The following is a 25,474-nucleotide window of genomic DNA, read 5'->3' on the forward strand; positions in this document are numbered from 1 at the left end:
ACAATTGCCTAATGCTTGGCAGCCTTCTCTGTAACAAAAATATAAATTGCACTGTGAGGACATTAGGAAATCCTGCCCCAGGAGGAAATCTCTGTGGTTGATGTCAGAACAATTAGATATTAAAAGTTGCAGACTTCACGATTATTAACAAGCTCAGGAAAACTAATTAAGAAGGGTGAGTAGATGCTATCTGACTTGGACAGAGGTATAGCTTGCCAATGAATATATATATTATATATATACACACATATAATTATATGTGTATATATATACACGAATATATAATATATATATATATACTCTTAAAATTATATATATATACACACATATAATTTTTTTTTTGAGACGAAGTCCCCCAGACTGGAGTGCAACGGCGTGATCTCAGCTCACTGCAACCTCTGCCTCCCAGGTTCAAGCGATTTTCCTGCCTCAGCCTCCTGAGTAGCTGGGACAACAGAAGCCCACCACCATGCCTGGCTAATTTTTGCATTTTTAGTAGAGATGGGGTTTCACCATGTTGGCCAGGCTTGTTTTGAACTCCTGACCTCAGGTGATCCGCCTGCCTTGGCCTCCCAAAGTGCTGGGATTATAGGCGTGAGCCACTGTGCCTGGCCACCAATGAATATTCTTTACTCAGAAATTTGAGGAGTTAACTGGGAGATTCCAACTGGTCTAATGGCTGAGGGCTGGAATTGACAACAATATACACATGGAAAAGAAACTCAGAGCTCTTCTTCTGGGATACCTCTATCATAGCTCTCATTTTGGACTTCAGTCATTTATTTAGATCTCTGTTTTTTCAATCTGACTGAAGACTCAGGTAGCAGGACTGTACTTCTTCATGTGTTCATTGCCTGGCACACTGTTTTTAGTAAGGACTTCTTATAATTATTATTATTAAACTAATAATGAATCTTCACCACCACTGGTAAGGGGATAAATCTCAATATTCCCACTAAAGAACATAAGCTTTTAAGTCAGATGAATTGAGTTTGAATCTTGACTCTGTCACTTAATAGCCATGGGACCTTAGACTGGTTATTATATGTGGGCCTGTGTCTCCTCATCTGTAAAATGGGAATAATTATAGTGCCTGGAACCATAGAATTGCTGGAAAGTTTAAAGAAGCTAATATTTATGAGTGTTAAATACTAATCTGTTCAGCTCAGTGCTTGACACGTAGAAGGCACTCAATAAATAATAGCTATTTTGACTATACTTATTTTAATAATTATCAATAAATTTCATATTCTAAGAAATCTGCTTTTACAGTCAGAAAAGAAGAAAAAAAAAAACAACACATGTATTCAAAATTTCCCTTGAAGTTTCGTTACCTGCCCTTAAATTAGCAGAGCTTAGACTCCTGGAAGATCAAAAGCCAAGGATTAATTTCTTTGTTTCTTTTTACAATTTGGCTGTGGCTTCTCTTGTCCTGAAGCAGTGGAGGCTAGAGTCTAGTTTGAAAGGTGGAAAAGAGAAGGAATAAATTAAAGGGTATTTCTCTTTTGGCCAAGGTCACATAGTTGAATTTGAGTACATTCAGCACACATGTGATGTGATTCCATTTTTTTTCAGTTCTTGTTTCTTTGAATGCTGACTTTGAAGCAAGTTGTGGTCCCCATACCTAGAGCAGAGATGACCTATCATTATTTCAGAGAGAAATATCTGATAGAGAAGGTTGATAAACCAAGGTAGGTAGGAAGTTAGATTGCTATTTATCAGTCACTTGAGGGTTTTTGTTTGTTGCTTCTTTTTCTTTACCATTCCTGAGAACTTAAAATCTAAGTTTTCCAGTTTTGTGAAGTAAACAACATGACTGACTGTCCTTGTCTTGAGCTTAGCTGTGAAACCTCCACCAACCCTGACCATCCTTCTCAAGAATGTCAACATAAACAGACTTAATCATCTCCACCATTCAAATACACAGCTAAAATGTCCCCTGGCACCTGTGTCAGCTCTAACTATCACTGTAAGAAACAAAGGATTGTCTCAACTACGCGGAACTGTCTACTCTGGTCCGTCAGCCCATGGGAATTCTAGGAATTGAAAGAACAGGTGGTGGGAGAGAGGTGGAAGAGCAGTAAGACCGACACAAATTTAGGTCTTCAGAGACAAAGAGCTTTGCAAACTGGTGGTCCATAAATCAAATCTGGCCCATAGACATATTTTATTTGTTTCACACAGTGTTAAAAAAATTTTTTTGAATTGGCTGTCAACATTTCAAAATCGAGAGAAATCTTTTAAAAATTGGAGTTTCTGGCTCCCCTTGAAAAATCAGAACTGTTGGCAATAGTGGGCCTGCATTCCCACATGGTTCCCAGTTGGCTTCAGCTGAGTAGCAGTTGCACCCATTAGGTCAGGCACACTTCTCCAGTTTGCCACAGTTCCCACCACTCCCTATTGTTCCTCTTTGTTACATTTATGTTATGTATGCAATACTACTGCTACATGTACATGTTGTTATTATGTATGTAACATGGTTGTTACACCTATGACTTTTCTTAGAGTTAAGAGAAAAATAAACTATTCACTGAAACCATGTCTATCCAAAGCAGGGAATGGAAAAGTCATACATAATTGTATGGATTAAATGACTACATAATTTAAAACTTAAAAACAAAGTTTTATCCATCTCCCTTCATTCACATAATATTCAGCTGGTACCCGGGGCCTGCTAGTTTTAAATATAGTGAAACACAGTTGGCCCTCCATATCTGTGGGTTCCATATGAATGAATTCAATCAACCAAGAATCAAAAATATTCAGGGGAAAAAAATGGGTGTTGTGTCTGTAATGAACATGCACAGACTTTTCTCCTTGTTATTATTCTCCCTAAACAACATAGTATTCAACTATTTGCATAGCATTTGCATTGTATTAAGTATTATAAGTAATCTAAAGATAATTTTAAATACTGTATATGGAAAGGTGTGCATACATTATATGCAAATACTATACCATGTTATATCGGGGACTTGAGCATCTGTGGATTTTGGTATCCTCAGGGAGTCATGGAATCCTCCATGGATACTGAAGGATGACTGTACTTCTATCCTAGTTGGTAAAAAGCCATTGTTCCTAACTCATCTGTGTCTCCTGCTGTTCACAGCCATTCCAACCCCTCCCCTGGGACTCAGTGACTGAGAGTTACTAGCCAGCCCTAGCAGAGAGTCCTTAGGACCTGGCTCCTGTGCTAGGTACCCATAAACACCATTCATTTGGTAAGTTGAGAGTGGCAGGTTAGGTGGAATCTATTTGTCTTCTTATTTCTGCCTAAGACATCGCACCTCTGGCAATATTCCACACTAATAATACTGAAACCCATGGTGCCAGCTAGTCTAGCCCTTCAAGCTAACAGCTCTCAAATAGCTTACTGGTCCTCACTGGTACACATGCTGGGACAAGTTCCAAAAAATGGTGCCCCCAGAAAATACTGCAATGATGTCTCTGGCTCAAGAGAGGAAAGAGCCTATGAGTATTTGCTTAAGGGCTCACAGTTTAAGCACACCCTATTATTTTGCTTCCTATTCTTCCACTATTTTTAGTTCCCAAAGTGTCATCCAGGATGTTGTCCACCTTGGTCCATAGGAAGGAGTAGGAGAATCTTCACTGTTCTGCTACCCAACCCTGACCTCTAGATATTTGTACAGGGCTAACTCTGGCTTATCTTTTGATTCTCAAACTCACTGTTGCCTCCTCCAGAATCATATCTCCCAGGCTGAATAGACATCCCTCCTGTAGCAGGCTTCACTCCTGGCTCCAGCATTAGATTGCCATAGCCCGTTTGCTGTACACACTTTGTGTGCACCATTTATCTCCAGTTCATTGCAATTCATGGTGCACAGTGGAAATTCAACAAGTATTTGTTGAAGGAATGATCGACTGAATGAATGAACGTTTTAGAGTCCATAAACTGCATGCCCTGCCATACTTTAAGACTATGAAGCAGTAGAAACTGCAGATTCCTCCTCAGATCCGTTTGACCACCAGTGTCCGTTGCTCTACTGCTGAATCCTCCCCTGTGAGACCCTCTTCAGAGGTTGGATTGAGCCCCTTCTCTGGATGCAAAACCAAAAGTGCCTGAGAGTGGCCTCCCGTCACCCAGAGAAGCCGCTGACAGACTGGTGTGAAAGTATAAAAACCCAGCTCCTTTGTCTCCAGGTGAGTAAACTGAGGTGTTTATGCTCCAGAGCTCCCCTGAAGGTCAGGCTACAGCTGGGGGTTGACTTGAGGTGACATCCTTGCCTGATCTTGTTCCCTTTCCTGTCCTACTTACCCCATTCCCTCAGCGGTTTTTCACGAGAGAACCCAATTCTCGACTCAGAGTCTGCTTCTGGGAAAATCTAACCTGAGAAAAATTGACTTGTGCGCATTTATTGAACACATCCACTAGGCAGAACATTATTAGGTAACCCCACAAGGTAGGCGCCTTGGGCTTCCTTCCCTTTGGCCCACACATTTAGGGACAGCACAGCTCTAAGAACACTGGGCCCTCGATGATACCTCTGAGACAGCACTTACTTATTTTGGCATTTTTATATAGGATAAAAACCACAACAGTGTGTCACTCGTTTTTTAAAAATAAAAGACTACAGAAAATCAATAGGCTTTTCTCTGAAGTCCCAGAGAGGGTGCCAGGCCCGGATTTCCTTGGATAACTCTTCCGGTGGAATCTTCGCTAGCTAGAATTATATGGTTTTCCTAGGTACCAAAATAGAAGAGTTATTTTGAAAGGTCAATAATGGGGTCTTGATGCTGGGAAGCTTAATTGAGGAAATCATTGATTTTCCCATTAATATTTTAACTCGCTTGAAAGATAAGAAAGTAAAGGCTAATTTTGTTTTAAAAATACTCTACTGAAAACTGTCTGTCATGCACAAACACATTCGATTCCGTTAATGCTAGGGATAAAAATCATAGATCAGGGATTCTCAACCTTGGTATTTTCGAGATATTTGGCTGGATTTTTTTGTTGTTGTTGTGGAGGTCTGCCCTATGCATTGTACAATGTTTAGAAGCATTCTGGCCTCCACCCACTAAATGTCAGTAGCACATGCACCATCCAGTCACTTGAAACAAGCAAAAATATCTCTAGGCTTTGTCAAATGCCTTGTGGGGACAAACTTGTTCCTGGGTGAGAACCACTGATAAGAGATGGAATATCCCCGGGAAATTGCAGCCAGAGGTTTGAGGTCCAGGGATGGGAGAGTGAGTGTCAAAAGAAAACTCTTATTCCCATTCCTTTAAGTGTAGTTGTAAAGGATAAAAGATGTCATCTGGATTCTAGAGGTTATAAATAGAGCCTTCTCTAGCAATTGGCACTAAAGTGAATAGTTGAAGTCTACTTCAAGACTAGAACTGTGCATTTTTACAGAATGTCCTTCCTTTCAGAAGAGGTTCACATAGTAAAGATGACTGTTTAAAAATGTATGTCATGATTTATTCTGAATGATTAAAAAATTATCTGGGAACTCAGTAGATCAAATCTTAACTACTGATTAAACAGAATTCTCCCTAAAACATTGAGGTCAGCTTTTCTTTACTAGCTTGAAAAAAAATAAAAGCAGGTCACAAACATCTGTTTTAAGTCCTTGGAAACTTGAAAAGATTAAAATCAAAAATAAAAAGAAAATAAACAAAGTTTCTCTTACCATCTGTTTCCTTACGGTCTCTCACTTCACGTTATTGCATTTGTGAAGAAGGACAGAAATTTTAAGCCTTTTGAATCCCTAAAGGAAGCCAGTAAGGAGGTCTTTGTGGATAACTTTAAAGGCAGTGAGAATTCAACTAAATCTTTTTTTTTTTAAATCCAATTCAAAACATGTATTACAATCTCTTGGTGATGTACATGTTTCAGTGAAGTACAAGGGCTGCCAGTCTATGCTACATTAGGCCTCCAGCAACTTAAGACAGAATCCTTTCATTAAAAGCATAGAATCAAAAAATGAATCCTTGGATATTTTGAATTCATATTGAAAATTTAGGAAGCAATCTTAAGGACACAGGAACATTACTTACTTTGTTTTGATCCATTTAGTGGTATAACACATAAACAAGACCATCCTCTTCAGACCCATCAAATATTAGTTTAAGGGGAAGAAGCTTTTGCCTCTCATTACCGGTATCAAAGAGCTGCCATTTTCTAATAAAGCTTTCTTATGACCAGTGCACAAATGTTTCTTCATCCTAGGTATATGTGAATATTCAATCTCCTTCCTTATTGAACTTTATTCTTCTCTCAAATGGAGGGGATGCCTAGTTGCTGTTTTTATACATATTTTGTCTCAGGTGTTTATAGAGTCAATTTACTTTCTACCCCACCATTACCCAAAGCCATAGGTCCTACTTAGAAGGCCACAGCAACATTCTTTCATGTGTTCCTACAGTTGAGCATTTTGTATATATTAATACTTGAATATTCTCCAGTACTTCACTCTTTGCATTTGGGGGTTTGTTTCTTGGATTTCATTATGCATGGTTAAATGGTTAAATATCCACTGTGCTTTGTTCCTACCAAACAGAACTAATATTTGAACTATTTCTAACGTAAGTCATTATTAACTCCATCTAGAAACTGGCAAAGCCAACAGCTAAGTGAGCTGCCTGGTGGTCCTAACAGTTGAGTGGCTGGATAAAGTTTCATGGATTTGAAATCCTAAGTTCTAGTCATTATTTTTTAGTCTAGTAGGGGAGACAGACATTAAGCAAAGAATTACACAAATGAGTATAAAATTGCCAATCTGTTTAGGGTAGGGCTTCTCAACTTCAGCAGTACTGACACGTGGGGCTGGATAATTCTTTGTTGTTGAGAGGTCCTTGTGTGCATTATCGTATGTATGACAGCGTCTTTGGCCTCTACCCACTGGGTGACAGTAGTAACCACTGCACCCCTCCTCCCCAATTGTGTCCACCAACATTTCTCCAGATACTGTCAAATGTTCCCTGGGAGACAAAGTTATCCCTGAATGAGAACCAAGAAAATGTCAAGAGGAGGAAGAGATTTACGCTATTATCCAGAGTGTATTTGGTATGCTGTTATTCAGAGTGTATTGGGTGATTTGACAGGTCTTGGATCACCCGGAAAGATTTTCCTAAGGCCATGCTATCTGAACTGAGGTCCCAGTGATTAATAGGAGTTAGCTAAGCAAAGAGGGAAGGGGCAGCATTTAATTCCAAGAAGTACTTAGTGAATCTCTACTGGGTGCCAATTCTGTTCCAGGTGCTGATGATACAGCAATAAGCAATAGTCAAAAAAGGTCCTGATGTGTATGGAGCTTATCTTATGGTAAGGGAAGGCAGTTGATAAAAAGCTAAACAATTAAGGTAGACAACGTGGAGGGTTACTTTCTTTAGGGTGGGCAGGGCAATACTCTCTGAAGAAGTGATCTTTTCCTGGTCCCTAAATGAAAAGAAAGAGTCAGCCAAGCAAAGACCTGAGGGAAATGACTTTCAGGCAGGGATAGCATGGCAGCATATACATAAGTTACCACAGGGGAGAGTTTGAGAATGTCCAGTGCCAAATCTCCTTTCTGTTTGCTTGGAATCCTGATAAGATTGAGAACTAAAAGCCAGAGCTATTAAGCAGTTGCTTTAATGATTCCTGTTTCTGGTATTCATTTAGGCACAAATGAACTTGTGCCCGTATCACCATTGACACAGCAGAAATCAAAGATATATTGTTAGTGGAACTGGCATTACTGTATCTTTCAGGACAATTCACCCAAGATCACATTGGTTGAGTTGTCTAGAGAAGCTTTCATTGGTCATATGTGTTCTGTGGCTAAGAGAATGAACTCTTAAAATGTCGTTGATTATAAATCTGGCCCCCTTTCTTGAAGAACAAATTTACAAGAGAGATAAACAGCCAGCAATTCCTGTTAATAGAGTCTACAAGATTGCTTTATAATGAGGAAAGCAATTGGCAAGATCATTTAAAAAGAAGCAATGTGGCAAATGTATCCAGAAGCTATGTTTTCTAATAAAAAGGTTGCTTTGGATGACATACTATACTTAGCAGAGCACTTTTCTGTGTTTATTTTTCCCAAAATAGCAGCAGCTTCCAAATACTAGTCCCTCACACCCTTTCTGATAATTCACCAAGGACTCAGATTTCAAGGATACTGTAGAATTTTAGAGCTAGATTTATCCAACCATCCTGTTGTACAGAAATTGAATAACTTGACCAAGGTCATAAAATAATTTGTGGCACTGCCAAGACAAGTACATCCTTCTGTGAGTACTCCAATCAGTGTTTCTTCCCCTGCATGAACTCATGCCTCTGTTTTGCACAGATTGCTCATCCAAGGAAGCATTTTACAGACTGATACCCATACTTCTCTTTGGCATTGCTCATCACATTAAGCCAGCGGTTCTGAGCTGGGTAGATCTGCCTCCTGGGAAACATTGGAGAGAGCTTGGAGATATTTTTGGTTGTCACAACTTCTGAGTAGAGGCTACTGCATCTAGTAGGCAGAGGCCAGGGGTGCTGTGAAACATCCCATCATGCATAGGACAGCCCCCACAGCAAAAATCATTATCCAGTAAAAGTGTCAATAGAGACATCCCTTTGAGAAACTCTACATTGGCTTTGACATTACCTTTCTCACCAGACTTTTGTGTTAGTGAAACACAGGGCTATTCTTGACTTGTTTGTGTCCTTGCTACTGGCACTTGTCCCAGCTACTGATATTCAGTGCATTTTCATTGCTTAACTGTTGAATTTAATTTAATTGTAAGCCACAATAAAAGATGGCAATTCATTCAAAACTCGTGGAAGAAAGCAGAACTGCAGAAGTAATCACTATGATTACTTCCCATGGTGAGTGGAAGATATTTAAAAATAGCTATTCTTTATTTTAGGGGTTGGCACAGACAGATTTTAATCTCATAAGAGCTATCAACCCTCCCTTCAGAAAAATGTCATTCATAACAAATTTTCCATACAATGGGACCAATGAACTGTCTGACATACTAGAGGGTCAGGAGTCCTGGGTCTAGAAGAAAGTATACAATATCTTTCTCCTTACCCTTTGGATAGCGTAATAAACTACTGGCTTAATACTGATTGTCAATCTTTTCTGGAAAATTAGTTCTTACTTTAAATATTTTAAAATAAAATGACTCATATATTGAAAATGGCCTAGTAGCCATCTACCGACATAAACAAATAAAATATAAAATATCATAAAGTGGCTAAAAGGAATGAACTAGGTCCATATTCGTCAACTTGGATAGATTTTTAATTTTTATTTATTTATTTCCTGATTTTATTTTATTTTTTTACTTGATCTGATTTAGGTCAGATGGACAGATTTTTGACAGGCTGTTGTTAGAGGAAACACACAGGCTCTGGTATGTTACATATAGTAGGATATCATGTATGTAAATTTAAAAATGTAAGTAACAAAGCTATATCATATTCATGGGTATGTATAGCCATGCAAAAATTTGGAAGCATTGATACAAACTTCATGATAATGGTTACTTCTGGGGAGTTGGAAATAAGAATTAAGTTGGTAGTAAGGAACAAAGAGAACTTCAGCTTTTCTGTAAAGTTTTTTATTTTGTCCGATGAAAAACAAAGGACAATGGACAATCCTGAGTAGTAGCTGTAGGGAAGTTTGTTATCATCTATTCTGAACTATTCTGTTTTTAAATTTTTCTGAAAAAGAAAAAATAAAAACAATCTCAGACATATAATGGAAGTTTTCAGTTACTGAAACTCTTAGAAAAATTATCTCCACTCCTTCGCTGAAGTGTGCCGAGGTTCTTACAAGTTTACTGTGTATTTTGTTTGCTTTGGCAAAATAAGCAAACTGCCCTGAAATATTATATATGCATGGCTTAGTTTTTACAGTCACTGGTTCACAAGTGTATTTTTCTTTTTCTCCCCACCTAGTTCTTATTCATGGTAGAGTAGTCAACCTGGTTCTTCTTAAATATTTTACTTTTTCTCCAAATTTGGCCAGATTTAGTAACCAGTTGAAGGGAGAAGAAGTGTAGGGAAGTAGAGATTAATAAAGTTTACTTAGTAGATGAATGGAAGTAGAATTATGCTGGCCTTATAAATGTTAGGAGCAATTTAGACTATGTGATCGTGTGGCTGAAAAACCACTTATTGTAAATTGTGTGCTCCAAAGCCAATGAATATTGTTATTTTCTTAACAATGTACAATGTTTGAAATCATGTAATTAGGAACATCATTTAAATCTTAGCAAGAAAATAGAAGCAGATGTTTGTATTGGAAAAGCCCTAGGACAGAAGCCAAGCAGACAAGGTTCTACTTCCTGTACTATTACTTTTTACTCTTAGGCAAATCACATTCACTCTCTGGGCCTCAGTTTCCTGATCTGCACAATGAAGAGGTTGGAATCTATCAGCAGCCACAAACTGGAGGCTCTTAAGTTATATGGGGCCAGTAGATATGGTTTTGTTTGGCTAAGTATTTAAAAACGGCTTCAAATTAGCTGTCAACATTTTATAATCAAGAGATATTCATAAAAAATCCACATTTCTGGCCTCTCTTGAAAAGCAATTCTGGCAACACTGCTATCTCAACAATAGGTTGTTACTGAGCGGGGGCAGGCGGGCCTGTAGACAGGGCACATGCTCTCCAACTGCCATAGTCTCCACTATTCCCTGTTGACATACATCTGACCCTCTGCACATGAGTTGTTGCCTGACCTAAGCATTTGAACTTGTAACCCTCAGACCAAAAGTTTTCTAAATTCCTTCGAGTTTTATAATTTCTTGATACTAAGAGAAAAAGGTGTTACAGCAAGTCAACAGAATACCTAAACTGAAGCAGGCATAAGAAAACTGTGCAAAGTCCGCAATCAAACTGGAAGAGCTCTTCTATTCACGTCTGGAGTTGAAAGGAAAACCCTGATGAACTCATGGGACTTTTGTTTCCCTGTTTTATTCATTTTTAAAGAAAACCATGCATTTTGATGAAACAATCCTAGAATAATGAAAAAGGGGCCTAATTTTTAAAGGGAGTTATATTTCTAGAAAATTGGCACATCCAGAGTGACATTTTTAAAATCTATTTTTAGAAATAATGGAACAACATCAAACGGTGTAGGTTGCATTTGGTATCTTCCCTCTAAATACACTCAGGCACACCCACACACTAATCCAGATGTTTATGTTGAAATCTCCAATGTTTAATCACTAGCAACTTAGAAAACACTATACAAATGAAAACCCATGCCAGTTTGCAACCTCTCCAGTGAAAAGGAGTCTTTCCCAATGTAATTACCAAATTATTTACTCTAATCAGTTTGGGATCCTTGTGATTAGGTAACATGGTTACAAAAAAAAAAAAAAAAAAGGAACATTTGTTTTATTTCCTGTGGAGTATCCTTGCTTTTTGGAAGGAAAATTGATAGTCTCTGAATACTCTGATTTAAGATTCCACTGGACTGCCAACCCTCAGGCTATCCACGATGGAGCTGGACTGTGGCACTGGCCTCTCGCCAAGGCATTTTAGCCGGCTAAGTGCCAAAAGAACATTATTAAAAAGCATTTTCACATGTAAGAAGTGCTTATTGGTGTGCCCTCGAAAGACAGTTATGTATGCATGATCACAGGGTTCTTATTCAATTACATTACCTCCATAATCTGGAAGCAAGTGCAACCAGAGTTAGCCTCATGCCACACGTTCATAGTCACAGCTAAATCAGCAACAGCTTCATGTTATGTTCAACCCCATGAAGTTGCCAATATTTGACCTATAATCCACAGAAAGACAATTTCCTGTGATTTAACCAATGATCTTTCTGTTTATGTTTAAACATAATTATTTAAGTTTCCTTATTTTGTTTTAATTTCAGGGTGTCATAATTAGTACACTTAAAACAAAGCACTTATTTTATGTTTATTTACATATTCAAAGATTGGAGATAACCACCTAATAATTCTGTGCTACGTTTGAGCATAAAACACATCAGCCTTGGTTAGGTTAGTGAAAGGAAAGCTTTAATTTCATCTCAAGGCCCTGGGGTTAAATAGAAAGATAAGGCATCAGTGATGATGAACATCCCATGGAGGCATGAAGTAATGGTTCTCCTTTTTGTTGATTACAGTGTGTTGTGTCTTCAAGGTACAGAGTATATCTAGGGCTTACACAGAAATGTATGCTGCAATGATACTCTTTAAGAAGTAGCAAAAATATCTTGAAGTGTATCAATGGGTGGCTGTTATTCTCATTAGCAGTTCTTAGTTATCTAGAGAGTGCTTTAGAAAGAAAACATGATTGCCCCTGAGTAGCAACAAGTATGGTTTTCTTTATGTGTCCAATGTCATTGTGATTCAATTTTTTTAGTCTATTGAAAATCCAGAAATCACTGAGATCTACCCCGGTCATTACATTCACAACAAAAGTACCATGTGTCTCCTGTCATGGTGGGCTAGACCTTCATTCCCTCTGGGTCAAACAGACCTGGGATCAAATTGTAGCTACTGACTTGATAGTTACAGGACCATGAGCAAGTTATTTCACCTGCCTGGGTTAATTTTCTCATGTGTAGAATGGAGCAAAAAAGGGTGATGATTACTTCACAGGGTCACTAATCAAATGAGACCACAAGTACAAAACACTTAATGGACATGAGCACGGCTTCTTGTTACAAATTAATGAACGTCTGCCCACTCACAATCCTTTAGCTATAAAATATGCAAGCAGTATATATGCTCTTGTCTCAAATTTGAATAACCAGCAGGAAATCTTTGAAAGGCAGAAACACTCTGAAGAAAACGATAGTGCTGTAGGAATCATATGACCTCCTTTTAACCTTGGTTTTAAAATTGTACATAAAAGAAAAATAAAAATCAAAGATAACTAATTGGCTTGGGTGAATACATTATGGCATATTAATATAATAGCTGATTTGTATGTTTTGTGTTTGCATGTACATTTTTAAAAGTTTGCACTATGTATGTCAAAGGTACTCATTTAGGGTAGTGAACTTGCAAGTAATTTTTCATTTCTACTTTATGTATTCTTTATATTGTCAAAAACTTCTCAGCGGGGTGCGGTGGCTCACGCCTGTGATCCCAGCACTTTGGGAGGCCAAGGTGGGTGGATTACCTGAGATCAGGAGTTGGAGACCAGTCTGGCCAACATGGTGAAACCCCATCTGTACTAAAAATGCAAAAATTAGCTGGGCGAGGTGGCGCACCCCTGTAATCCCAGCTACTTGGGAGGCTGAGGTGGGAGAATTGCATGAACCCAGGAGATGGAGGCTGCAGTGAGCTGAGATGGTGCCACTGCACTCCAGCCTGGGTGACAGAGCGAGATCTCATCTTAAAAAAAAAAAAAAAAACACTCCCATGAGCATATATCTATACTTAGTACAGATAAATAAATAACTTTAAATTTAGAAAATAAAATATTTATGATACATGTTCTTATTAATTCAATAGCTGAATCTCAAGTCACACTCCTTCATACTGTATAAGACTGAGGGCTTGAAATGGGGGTCTGGGGAATTTCTAACACCCTCTTGCATCAAAACCATTTTATTATATATACAGCAGTTGGTAGGTCCTGAGTTTTCACCTGGAAATTCTATATTTCAAGACAGAATTGTTTCCTCTTCATGCTCCTTGCTGTCACTTTGTCCATATATATTTGTCTCATCACAACAACTAAATTGTGAGCTTCTGAATAGCAAGACTCATTTCTTTTATCTTGTTTGTTGCAGTATTTTTGTTTGGTTGTTTTTTAAAAAAATTTTTTTAATTTTTTTTATTTTTATTTTTTTGCATAGTACCTATCCTAGAGTTAGGTATTTGCTAGTCGCACAAAAAGTAAAGATGTGTTGTTTTCTCTCTGGATGTGGTTACCCCAGCCAAGTCTATAATATATAATACAGAATCCAAATAGGTAGTCCATGAGTAGGTTTCAGGTAGTTCCTACGGACATCCTATGGACATTTCAGTGGTTCCAATCTTTACTGTACAATGATTTCACCTACAAAGCTTTAAGAAAATCCTGATGCCCAAACTCCACCCCCCAGAGATTCTAATATAACTGCTTCCAGTATTGAAAACAAACAAACAAATAACAAAATAACAAACAAACAAAAACAGCCCCCAGAACTCTAATATGCAGCCAGGTTGATAATTCTGTATTACGATAAAATAAAGGAAAAAAATTTTGTAGGTTCAATTGTGTTGTGGTTTTAATTTTGCTGTTTTCCATAAATACTCCATAAATATTTATTTTTCACAAGATTGAAGTTGGAAAGAAAGCAGTCTCCCTCCTTTAATAATAATAGCTAGTATTTATTGAGCATTTATCATGCATGAGGCACTATTCCAAATGCTTTCCATATATTGACTAATTTAATCCTTATAATAACCCTATAAGTAATGCATTATTATTAACCCTGTTTAACAGAAAAAGCAAATGAAGTCTAGAAAAGCTGAGTATTTTGAAAAGCTGGGCTTCAAACCCAGAGAGAACAACCCCAGAGCCCCCATTTTTAAGCCAGAGCCCCTTTGCTCCAAGAAAATCCAGTAAATATCCCACATCTTCAAGGAAATTCTTCTGGACTACTCTCACCCATACAGATGGACCTTTCTGACATCTCTTACGTTGCATTTTCATGTAATAGTCTGTATCCAGTTTTTTCCCCAAACGTAATAAATGCCAAACACTTCTTAGATGCCCAGCCTTGTGTTGTACATCTTACCTGCATTGTTCCATTTTGCCTTACACTCTGTAGTGTTCTCTAACAACTGTGCTACATGTATTTATTTTCCCTCTGGAGAAATTGTGGCATTTGTGAGCACTGGGCAAACCATTATTCACTGCATCACTCCCCTACCTGGGGTCCTTATGCTCCGGTACCTGTTGAATAGATTGTTATTGTGCAATGGGTAGGGAGTTACCACACCTGCATTTATAGATAGGCACTGCCACTTTCCAGTTTCATACTATTAGGCAGGTCAACTAACCTCTCAGAGCCTCAGGTTCCTCCTCGGTAAAACAGGTCTCCCTTAACTCAACTGACACAGAATAGCTATTGCTATGTGCCTTATGCTGAACAAGGCAAAGGTAGACCCTGGCCCCAGGGGGCTTTCAGTCCACTCCCATTCTCCCAGGAGAATGCAATGAGATGATGCCAAGTGAAGTGCTTATTTAGCTCAAGTCTTGGGGGGCGGGGGTGGAGGCAGGGCATGTAATTACCACTCAATAAATGTTAGCTATTCATTCAATATATTCTATTTAATTAAAAGCAAACAATCCATTCGACATCAGAAGCAAATGTAATTAAACCTCATCCTGCACACATACAATATTCCACATCATGCCATCTTGAGCCTTTACTACTTCAGATCTTGCTTGCTACTTGCTCCCTCATGTCAGTAGCAGCCATACCAGGGCCTGCGAAATCAAGATGCCCAGTGCCCCCATTCTTTTTCTAGACTGGTGACCTGTCAAAAAAGAAGGGAGGAAGGCGGAGAAAGAGGGGTAGGGGAAGGAGGAGGAGGAGGGGAAGACGGAGGAGAAGGAGGAAGAAAGGCCAAAACCAGGGTCACTGAAACTGTGGAGTCTTTAAAATATTGACATTGGATAAATCAATTTAATTTTCAACAAAAATCCAAAGCTATGTGATTGTGTAGTTGTGAGACAATTATTTTTAAAAATGGATTTGCTTTTTAAAATAAATTAATTCATAGTGTGTAGAGAAAAATTAATTCATGGTAGGTAGAGGAGTGAAGTCTGGTCACGGGACATATATTTAAGGCTGTTTGGGAAGTATTTTCTCCCAGCCCTGTCAGAGCACCTTTGGTGCTCTCCTTGTCAACTCATTCGAAGAGAATAGAAAAACTCTCAATAGGAAGTCGTTCATGAAGAATCCTCCTTTCCTCTCCTTCCTCTCCCATTTGCTGTGTTACACTCAGCACCAGATCAAGTTGGAATCTCTGCCCTGTCACTCATCAGCTATTTTAAGCTAACCTCTCTGAGCCTCCCTAGTTTCCTGTGAGGAACGCATAATAAAACAAAAATTGTTCTTAAGAATAAATGCCTGGTATGGGATAGGCTCGCCTTTTTTTTTTTTTTTTCTTTTTTTTCTTTCTTTCTTTCTTTCAAGTGCAATGGCTTCAGATTTGCGGGGATCTCAGAAGTCATTTCGCCAGCCCCTGGCTGGGTGCATTCTGCGCCTCCCTCAGCCACCGGTGCCTCATACCCTTTATTCCAACAGCATTCAGGTCCTGGGATGCCTGAAGCCGGGGAGGCAGAATCAAGTCCCGCCCAGCGCTTGGAGGAGTCAGAGGGAGCGATGGAGAGGCGCGGGCTGGTGACCCCCTCTTTCCCCTCCTCCTGGCACCGGCGCCCTTTCTCTGTTGGGGAAGGCTAGCCCAGCCCGCAGCCGCGCGCGGCTGGGGCCGAGGGCGCCCCCTCCCTTCCTCCCTCTCCCCCTCCTCTTCCTCCCCTCCCGATACAATGACTGGGCCGGAACAGCGCATCAGCCGAGCCTCATTGGCAGCGGCCGCCCCAGCCCCCGGAGAGGCGGCGGGCGGGGGCAGCTGGGGAGAGAGGGAGCCGAAAGCCCCGGCTGACAGCGAAAGGAGGCAGGCAGGACGGAAGGACGCGAGAAAGGCGGCCCGGGGCACAGCTGTAAGTGTGGATCAAAGCGAGGACGCACGGCGAGCGGCGGTGGCGGGGGCGACCTGCAGACCCGGGCCGGGGGATGCGGCAGGCTCTGGCTGCCCAGAGAGCCCGGGAGTCGGGCTGCGTGGCTCACGTGCTGAACTGGAGCTTGGACAGAGAGGAAGAGGAAGAAGAGGAAGGCAGCTGCCGCCGAGAAAGGCACAGCGCAGAGCGGACTTGCAGGACTGGCGCAGAGCTGGGTCTCCAGGTCCCGCGCAGTGCGCAGCCGAGACAATAAAGTAGCGGTCTACAGCCCCGGAGCGCCGCAGGGAGGAGGCGGCGGAGCAGGTAGGTGGGCGACCGCCCCAGGCTCCCCAAGCGTGCTGCCAGGGCGCGGCCGCAAGACGCTGCCACAGGCGCTCCCGGTGCGCCCCGGGCGCAGCGCGCACGTTTGGAGACCCCCAGCGGAGGTGCGGATCCCCGGAGCTTGGGAGAGTAGAAAACCCCGCCCTGGGGTTCGGGGTCTGGTGCAGCCTCCGCTGGAGTCCCTGGGGCACTTGGCACGGCTCTTTGGTCGCTTTGGTGGTATGGAGACAGGAAGTTTGGCGGTTTCGAGGCGTTGGCGTTGGTGGGATTTGTAAATGCGCCGCCGGGGACCTCGTGCTTTGGTTGCCGCGCGTTCGTGGGAGGTCGGGAGAAGAGCTGATGAAGCCCAGATCCGGCCCCCAGAGATACTTCCAAAAGGCAGCGAAAAGGGAGGGGGGCGGGAAATCCCTGGAGTTAGCAGCGGACACTAAGGGTTTGGTTTGGCTGCGCTTTTCAAATAGGTGTGTCAGATCCTAGCCGCTCCTATGTTGGAGAGGCAGTGTGCATGTGAATCGCTTCTTATTTTGTGGAGTATTTCACTTTTCATTTTCATCTGGGGAGGAAAAAATAAATATAATCTTTAGCTCCTACTTTGAGAAGTGCCATTTCGTTTGGAATAGAGGACAAACTCTTCCCTTGCATTGGATGTCCTGTGCTTTGAAAGATACTGAACAGTGCCTGCTCTTGTTCACAAAAGGGGTGAGACGTGTATTAAATCTTCTCCGGCCTGAGAAAGCAGCCGCGGGAGGAGGTCTCTCTCTCTCTCGCTCTCCTTTGTGTGGCCGCTTCCTTCCAGATGTGAGAGGGTTGGGCTGGGCGCTCCTGGGTGGAGTAATAATTATCCTGAACATTCCTGCGATCTGTTAGGACTTGTAAACATACCAGAGCCAAGTCCTCTGAACTTCGCGAACTGATTTGGTGTATTTGCTGGTACCCAGACGGCTGCGACTAGAGGCAGGGCCTTTCGGGAAAAAAGACCTTAGGGTGCTGATAGCAGCAGTCTTTCCGGAAAGCTGGTTGATGCTTGGAGATTAGGCAGTGGCGCCCCTAGAAACTTACTTGCCAAGTCGGAAGATGTGTACAAGATTATAGCGCGATCCCCAACATGCTGTTTCCCGTCCTAAAGGGAATGGATCTGTGAGGTTTCCAAATCAAATGTCTGGAGGGGAAGAAAAGCAGCTTCGCCTTACTTAACCTCACCAAGACGCACTTTCATCTGTCATACACGTGCTGTGAAGAATGGTGGTTTAGAGAGCTTACTGTGTGCCAGGCATCCTGGTAGGCACTTTTGGGGCATCATCCGTAATCCATGAAGTGGTAAACCTAGCCCTAGAGAGAGATTAAGTAACTTACCGGAAGTCCCACCAGTAATCTGTGCTTTATATAAGATCTAATTTCAGGTGCCAGGCTCTTAACAAGACAGTGCCTCTGAAAGGGATGTGCTGCAATGGTGGTGTTAATGCAGATGAAGAAAATAATAACAATAACTACCATATATATGTATATATACACATATATGCATATATACACACATATGTATATGTATATATACACACACATATATGTATATATACACACATATATATGTATATACACATACATATATATATATATTTTTTGAGACAGAGTCTCTGTCGCCCAGGCTGGAGTGCAAGTGCCCGATCTCAGCTCACTGCAACCTCCGTCTCCCGGGTTCAAGCGAGTCTCCTGCTGCCTCAGCCTCCCGAGTAGCTGGGATTACAGGCACACGCCACCACGCCTGGCTAATTTTTTGTATTTTTAGTAGAGACGGGGTTCCACCGCATTAGCCAGGCTGGTCTCGATCTCCTGACCTTGTGATCTGCCCGCCTCGGACTCCCAAAGTGCTGGGATTACAGGTGTGAGCCACCGCGCCTGGCCCATATATTTTTAATAAACTTAAAAAGATGTTTAAGAGAGACTGACACTCAGTAAGCACTCTGTATGTATTTTTGTCTCTAAATTGTGACAAAACAGGTGGTGGATGTATTGGTGTTTCTACAATTCTTCTTCTTCTTTTTTTTTTTTTTCCCGAACTCTGTCACCTAGACTGGACTGCAGTGGCTCAATCGCGCCTCACCGCAAGCTCTGCCTCCCAGGCTCAAGCAATTCTCTTCCCTCAGCCTCCCTTGTAGCTGGGATTACAGGCATGTGCCACTACGCCCGGCTAATTTTTGTATTTTTAGTAGAGACGGGGTTTCACCATGTTGGCCGGGCTGGGCTTGAACTCCTGACTTCAAACGATCCACCACCCGCCTCGGCGTCCCAAAGTGCTGGGATTACAGGCGTGAACCACCGCGCCCGGCCATTTCTTTCTTTTTGTAATCTGAAAATGTTGTAATAAAAAGTAACACATACACACACACACACACCTCTTTTGAACAGTGCTTACATTTCCTAAAAGGGTGAGAAAAATTTAGACAACTCCAAGGACTTATTGAATGGTAGAAGTTTAATCACTTGTTTGTGACATCTGCAAGTAATATTAATCAAACATTTTATTTGCTTAAATTCAGAAATACAGGTGGAATGCATTTAAACAATATGGTGCTGGAACATGAAGAAATTACCTAAATACTGTATTTTGAGGTTTAATTTTCATTATCCATGGGAAAGTTCTCAGAAGATCTTTCCCGTGCAAGTGATCATGGTGATCACGATCCTGTTTTCCTGTATTAAACTTCACTTTGTTTTGAAATTAATAACTTTGCATGTTAGTGGCAGAAAAGTGAATGGGTTTCTCAAACAGGCAGATGGTTGCATTTGAGCCTAATCTAGAAAAGCGTGGGAGGAGTTAACTTCATAGCCACTCCCAAGTGTCAAATCAGCTGAAGTTTTCTCAGTAATGTTTATTGTCACTGGCCTCTAGTTTCAGCAAGCCTGAGAATCCTAATTCTCCATTTGATTCCACAGATTTAATCAAGACTCTGCATGCTTTGAGCAGACAAAAAAAAGTTTTGGCTAACTTACAATACAAATAGGGTACGTGGAAAACAGTTAAAAATACCCTGCCTTATCCAGCCTGCAGTAATTGTCTAGCAGGAAATCTTCATAGTTATCTTACACACATAAGTGAAGGTTTGAGGCTTATACTGCAAGTGATCTCTCTCTCTATTTCTCCCTTTAAATCTGCCCCAGAGATCTGATCGTATCATGAATGCACTATTTGTATATGTTCGGGCCTGCTGAGGCTCACTGAAATGACTATCAGCCTATAGATAAATAATGTACTGAGCGCATCAGCAAGTCTTACATGTATCTTCCTTTACTTACGTATGTGGTTGTTAGATGTGGTTGTGATTTTGTTTTAGATGGAAGATTCTGGGGGGATAATTCATGTATTTCTAAGCCAGTAAAATGTTTTTTTTTCTCCTCTTCTGACAAATATGTGCCATGGGCAGTTAGAGAGAAGTGGTAAGATAACAATTTTCTGTTGCCAGATGTTTGATAAACCCTCTAGGTAATTTAGAGGCCAAATCTCTTATTCTCCCCAATGACTGGATTTACTGAAATTATCATGTCATTTCTTATCCCATTCTTCCTGGTGAAATCAATTTTTAACCTAATCTCATAAGACAGTGTTTTTTCAATATGAAAGTCATAAAATCCATTTAGTGGGTTACTACCAGTATTTTTTTTAGGTATAACAAGACAACAAGTGTCAGCATCATCATATGTTCTAAGAGTTCTGTAATTTCATGAAACTTTGAGTCACTCCTATGTGCATTCTAGGTTGCAGTATAAAATGTGATTCTTAGCCATCAAAAAGTTTGAAAAGCACTGCCACGGGATGCATGTATCTGTTAGTGCTATTTTGATAATAAGTTACAAACCCAAATTTAAGTGGAATTAGGGTATTATATATGCATATATAGAATATATATATTTTTTCTTACATATGGGTTCAGGTTACTAAAAGGTACATGGGTAGGACTGACTTCAAGAGCATCTTGCTTAGGACTAAACAGTGACTTCAGGATCTGGTTTCTTTTCATTCCTCAGGTCTGCCTTTTTCTTCTTGCCTCTGTGTATTGGGGTCCTTCTTGGGTGACAAGATGACTGTATAGCACTTGGTGGTTTACGCAGTTTCAAGTTCAAGTCCAGCAACCAAAAAACTCCCCTTCCCCAGTTGTTGAACAAAAAGTTTCAAAATGAGCTCTGATTCGCCCAGTTAGCACAGCTGGAGGAAATCTGTGTTAAGTGGCTTCTGCAGAGGTTGAGGGCTTTGCCCCAGCAGTGGAGTCCTACCCAGACCGTCTAGATGGAGGGCATCAGCGGGCTGGACTGTCACATGAATACAGTTGTGGAAAAAGGGGGAAATTAAGGCTAAGAAAGTCTGGAATAAATATTCACCACAGGGTACAAGTGCCTAATGCACATAGGCTGATTCTTCTTCTTTTTGATGCCCCAAATAATGGAAAATGAGCTGAATTGTATTCAGGCAAATAGGTTATCAATACGATACGATTTTTCATGTGTGTAAGGAAAACTTTAGCTGTCACTTTTAACATGGTCAATATCAGGACTTATGAGATCAAGATGCAGAACAAGTCAAATTGATAGTAGTTACTTTATTTTCCAATGACACTGAGAAGAAAAAGGCAGATATATTGATTAAAAACCCACAGCCGTCCCAAAACCTCTTACAAGGGGGTGATTGTGATCCTGTTTTCATTTATGTGCAAATCTTGGAAGACATTTATTTGAATCAATTTGCTGTGCTAATCTAATGAAAGCAGTTATTTAAGTAGTGTCTTAGAGCAAAGTATTTGAAGAATACACCTCCTTAAAGCCCAGGGCAAATGAGTGCTCTATTCTGCAGCTCTTCAGCCTTGAGGTCTTTATTTGGGTCTGTGTTACTTTGTCCTTAGAGATGTGCTGCTTTTAATTGTCCTCTGTCACTTTATGTACAGTTATCCAATGGGAAAGGGGGCCCTAGTGTGTACAGCTGTGGGGACAATGTTCACTCATAGCAGAGGGGCCCTAGAAGTAGGGTGATCATGCTGGCTTGCCTGGGTCAATCCTTGTTAATGTCTATGCCTCCAGTTTGGACGATAAATTATATGGCCATCCCATGTATAAAGGCTACTGTTTTAGGGGGCCATGAGTAGGCATCTATTTAATAGATTAAATTATGTGATAAAGAATTCCTGGTGGGGTGCACTATAATCCCAACATTTTGGGAGGCCGGGGCAGGAGGATTGCTTGAGCCTGGGAGTTCAAGACCAGACTAGGCAACCTAGGAAGACCTCATCCGTACTTCAAATTTTAAAAATTACCTGGCTGTGGTGGCACATTCCTGTAATCCCAGCTACTCAGAAGACTGAGGTGGAAGGATCACTTGAGCCCAGGAGGTTGAGGCTGCAGTGAGCCGTGATAGTGCCGTTGCACTCCAGCCTGAGCAACACAGCAAGACTCTGTCTCAAAAAATAAAAAATTAAAATAATTAAACTGAGGAAGTCCTTACCATAACTGAAAGCTAAAACTCCAGATGCCTCCCCTCCCCGGAGCGTTACCAGCGGCACCTCACCCTCCTTCTGACTTCCATAGCAGGATCATCCAGGTCTCCTGAATCTGAAAAGCCAGATTCTCCTGAATCTGAAAAGCCAGACCTGAGCTGCAGCAGCTTCCCGGTGGGGTGCCGCCTCCTACCCCCTCACCGTCCTCCCCTCCTCCCAGCTCCCCCACCCCCCACAGGGTGGTAGAGGCTCTGCAGGTGGGGGAGCAGCGCTGGGGCTCGTCGGCGGTAGCCATCAAGCTGTACATCCTGCACAAGTACCCAACATTGGATGTCCACCGCTTCAAGTACCTGCTGAAGCAGGTGCTGGCCACTGGCACGTGCCGCAGCCTCCTCGCCAGACCCCTCAACTCCAAAGCCAGGGGGGCCACTGGCAGCTTCAAATTAGATCCCAAGCTCAAGAGGAAAATCCAGCCCAGGAAGATGGCCCCTTGACGGTCCCCAGGAGAGCGGGAGAGGCCAAGGGGAAGGACCCCAAGAAACCAAGTAAGGCCAAGGAGGATCCTCCCAACGTGGGCAAGGTGAAGAAGGCAGCCACGAGGCCAGCAGAGGTGCAGAAGGCTCCTCCCAAGCCAGGTGCAGCCACAGAGAAGGCCCACAAGCAAGGCGGCACGGCCAAGGACACCAGGCCACAGCCGGGCGAGGCTAGGAAGGCACCCCCAAGCCAGACAAGGCCACGCAGGCCCCTTCCAGTGCCAGCAGGCTCAGTAGGAAGGCAAAGGCCAAAGGCAGCAGGAGCAGCCAAGGAGATGCTGAGGACCACAGGAAAACCAAAGCTGGGAGTAAGAGTTCAAAACCCACTGTCAGCAAGGTCAAGAATGGTGCTGCTTCCTCAACCAGAAGGTGGCAGGCCAAGGCCAAGGCTCCTAAAGGGCAGCTGCCTAGGGGGCTGGGCAGGGGCCAAACGCTAAGTCTGCTTCTGCTGCTAAGGACAGTGGCTCCAAGGTGGTGCCTGCACACCTGTCCAGGAAGACAGAGACCCCCAAGGGCTCAGGAAAAGCTGGACTGCCCATTACAGTCTCCTCATCCCAAGTGTCTAGCCAGAGGGCTGTATCCTAGGGCCGGAGGCAGGGGTGGAGAGAGACCGAACCTCTGCCCTAGTTTTCATTCTTCAACAAACCACTGCTCTATTTATTTCATCGTAAGCTATTTATCAATAAAGACTTTTGTTTCTTTCCCCCACCCCCAACACATACACACAAAATCTTGTGCAGATGTAAAGGCTCAACAAATAATAGTAGAACTAATGGTAACAATGGCAACACATGGTTACCAATTCACTTATGCTGGGAATTGCTCTGTGATGTCCATGAGGGTGCCCTCATTCAATGCACACCACACCCTATGAGGTGGGGACTCCTAACACCCCTCACTATACAGCCAAGGAAACTGGTTATGCGGTTGCCACTTGGCCAAAATCACATAATATTTGTTGAGTTGGCAAAGTGTGTATGTTGACTAGTGTTTTATAAGAAGGCAGGACAGGTCATTGTTGTGAATACTGGCTGTAGCTTCAGAGGATCTACACTCAGATCCATCTTTGCTTCTTACTAAAGGTGTGCTTTGACCAAGTGACTTAACCTTTTTTGTGCCTCAATTTCTTCATCCATAAAGTGGGGATTATAAGAATTCCCATCTCATCAGGTTATTTTGAGGATTAAGTGACAAAATATAAAGAAGTGTTTAATGTAGTAACTGTGGTGGAGTAAATACTAAAAACATTCTAGCCATTATTATTTGTGCTTTGTAGAGGCTAGGAAAAAATTAGTAATTCATATTATTTGTTGAACACCAACTATGTGCCACATTTTAAGCTAGGCATTTTTCAGTTGTCTTCTTTCTTCTTACAAATCCTCTGAGATGGGTGTTATGTCCGCTTATTGTTCATTTTACAGATGAGGAAAACTGAGATTCAATGAAATGAACAAGTAATGGAGCTTTAGTTTCAACTCCAGGTCATTCTGACTCCAGAGCCTTTGATCTCATAATTATAATGTCATATTTTTTGACTTGGAAGGGAGCCTTGAGATCAGCTAACCCGTAAAAGTAAGCCCCAAAGAGAGGCTGTGACATGACAAGTCATTAAGGGATGGTGCAGGGCTAGAACCTAGGTTTTCAGCCTCCCACAACCATCTCTGTCTTGAAGACAAGTGCATTCACCCCGTAGGATAACCATGCTGAGTGGGCACAGACCCAGTTCAGGAGCACTGGACTTAGATGTCTTCTAATCCAGCTACAAAAAGTCTAGAGCTGTGTTTGCTAAAGTGGGTAGGCGTATCCCTGGTGGTATATGAGTTAATTTTAGATGATAGATAGAGAAACATTTTTCCTTATTGGCTATTTATTTTAATGTGCACCAGAAAAAAAAATTCACCTATACCTTCATGTCTTGCAAAAGATTATATTCCTTTCTGCCTTGCTGAACAAACTATTAACAGATTGAATAGTATTGCTCAGAACGAGGCTGAGAAAGAAATCATGTCAGTGTAAAAATACGTATTAGGTAAAACATAGTGTAGATAGTACTGGAAAATGGCAAAACCTATGAAGGGAAGATGTGAATGACTGAAGTCTGGGAAATACTGGACTGGAGAGATGTTTCCTGAACTTGGTGCACATGAACCACTTGGGGATCAGATTCTGATTCGGCAGATCTGGGATGGGGCCTGAGACTGCATTTCTAACAAGCTCCAAGTGATGCCAATGGTGCTGGTCTGTGGACCATACTTTGTGTAGCAAGGGATCAGGGAACCTGGAAGACTCTTGGGCATGTATTAAGTGCTGTAGAGGATATATAAGGCAAATCCCTATCTCCCAGAAGCGTAATCATGTCAGGGAAAGGAGATGTGAATGAACATGGAAGGTGAACTCCCCTATCCAGACACCAAATGAGAGGTATGGTGATCTGTCTGGAGCTGCTGCATGGTAGCAGGGGGTGCACGGGATGGCATTGCGCTTGGGCCTG

The 25,474-nt window shown here is 41.7% G+C and overlaps 1 protein-coding gene and 1 pseudogene across 1 annotated transcript in view; both read left to right on the plus strand.

The window, feature by feature from the left end:
* The first annotated feature begins 16,525 nt into the window (after positions 1-16,525).
* The window catches only part of FRMD4B (FERM domain containing 4B), a 361,154-nt gene continuing 352,205 nt past the window's right edge, over positions 16,526-25,474 (plus strand). The window contains exon 1 of the mRNA XM_009200361.4: positions 16,526-16,955. The gene's annotated coding sequence lies outside the window, so the exon portion shown is untranslated. The remainder of the gene's footprint in view (positions 16,956-25,474) is intronic.
* LOC110742483 lies at positions 20,378-25,299 on the plus strand (annotated as a pseudogene).

Source organism: Papio anubis, chromosome 2, assembly GCF_008728515.1.
Source record: "Papio anubis isolate 15944 chromosome 2, Panubis1.0, whole genome shotgun sequence".
NCBI classification, from domain to species: domain Eukaryota; kingdom Metazoa; phylum Chordata; class Mammalia; order Primates; family Cercopithecidae; genus Papio; species Papio anubis.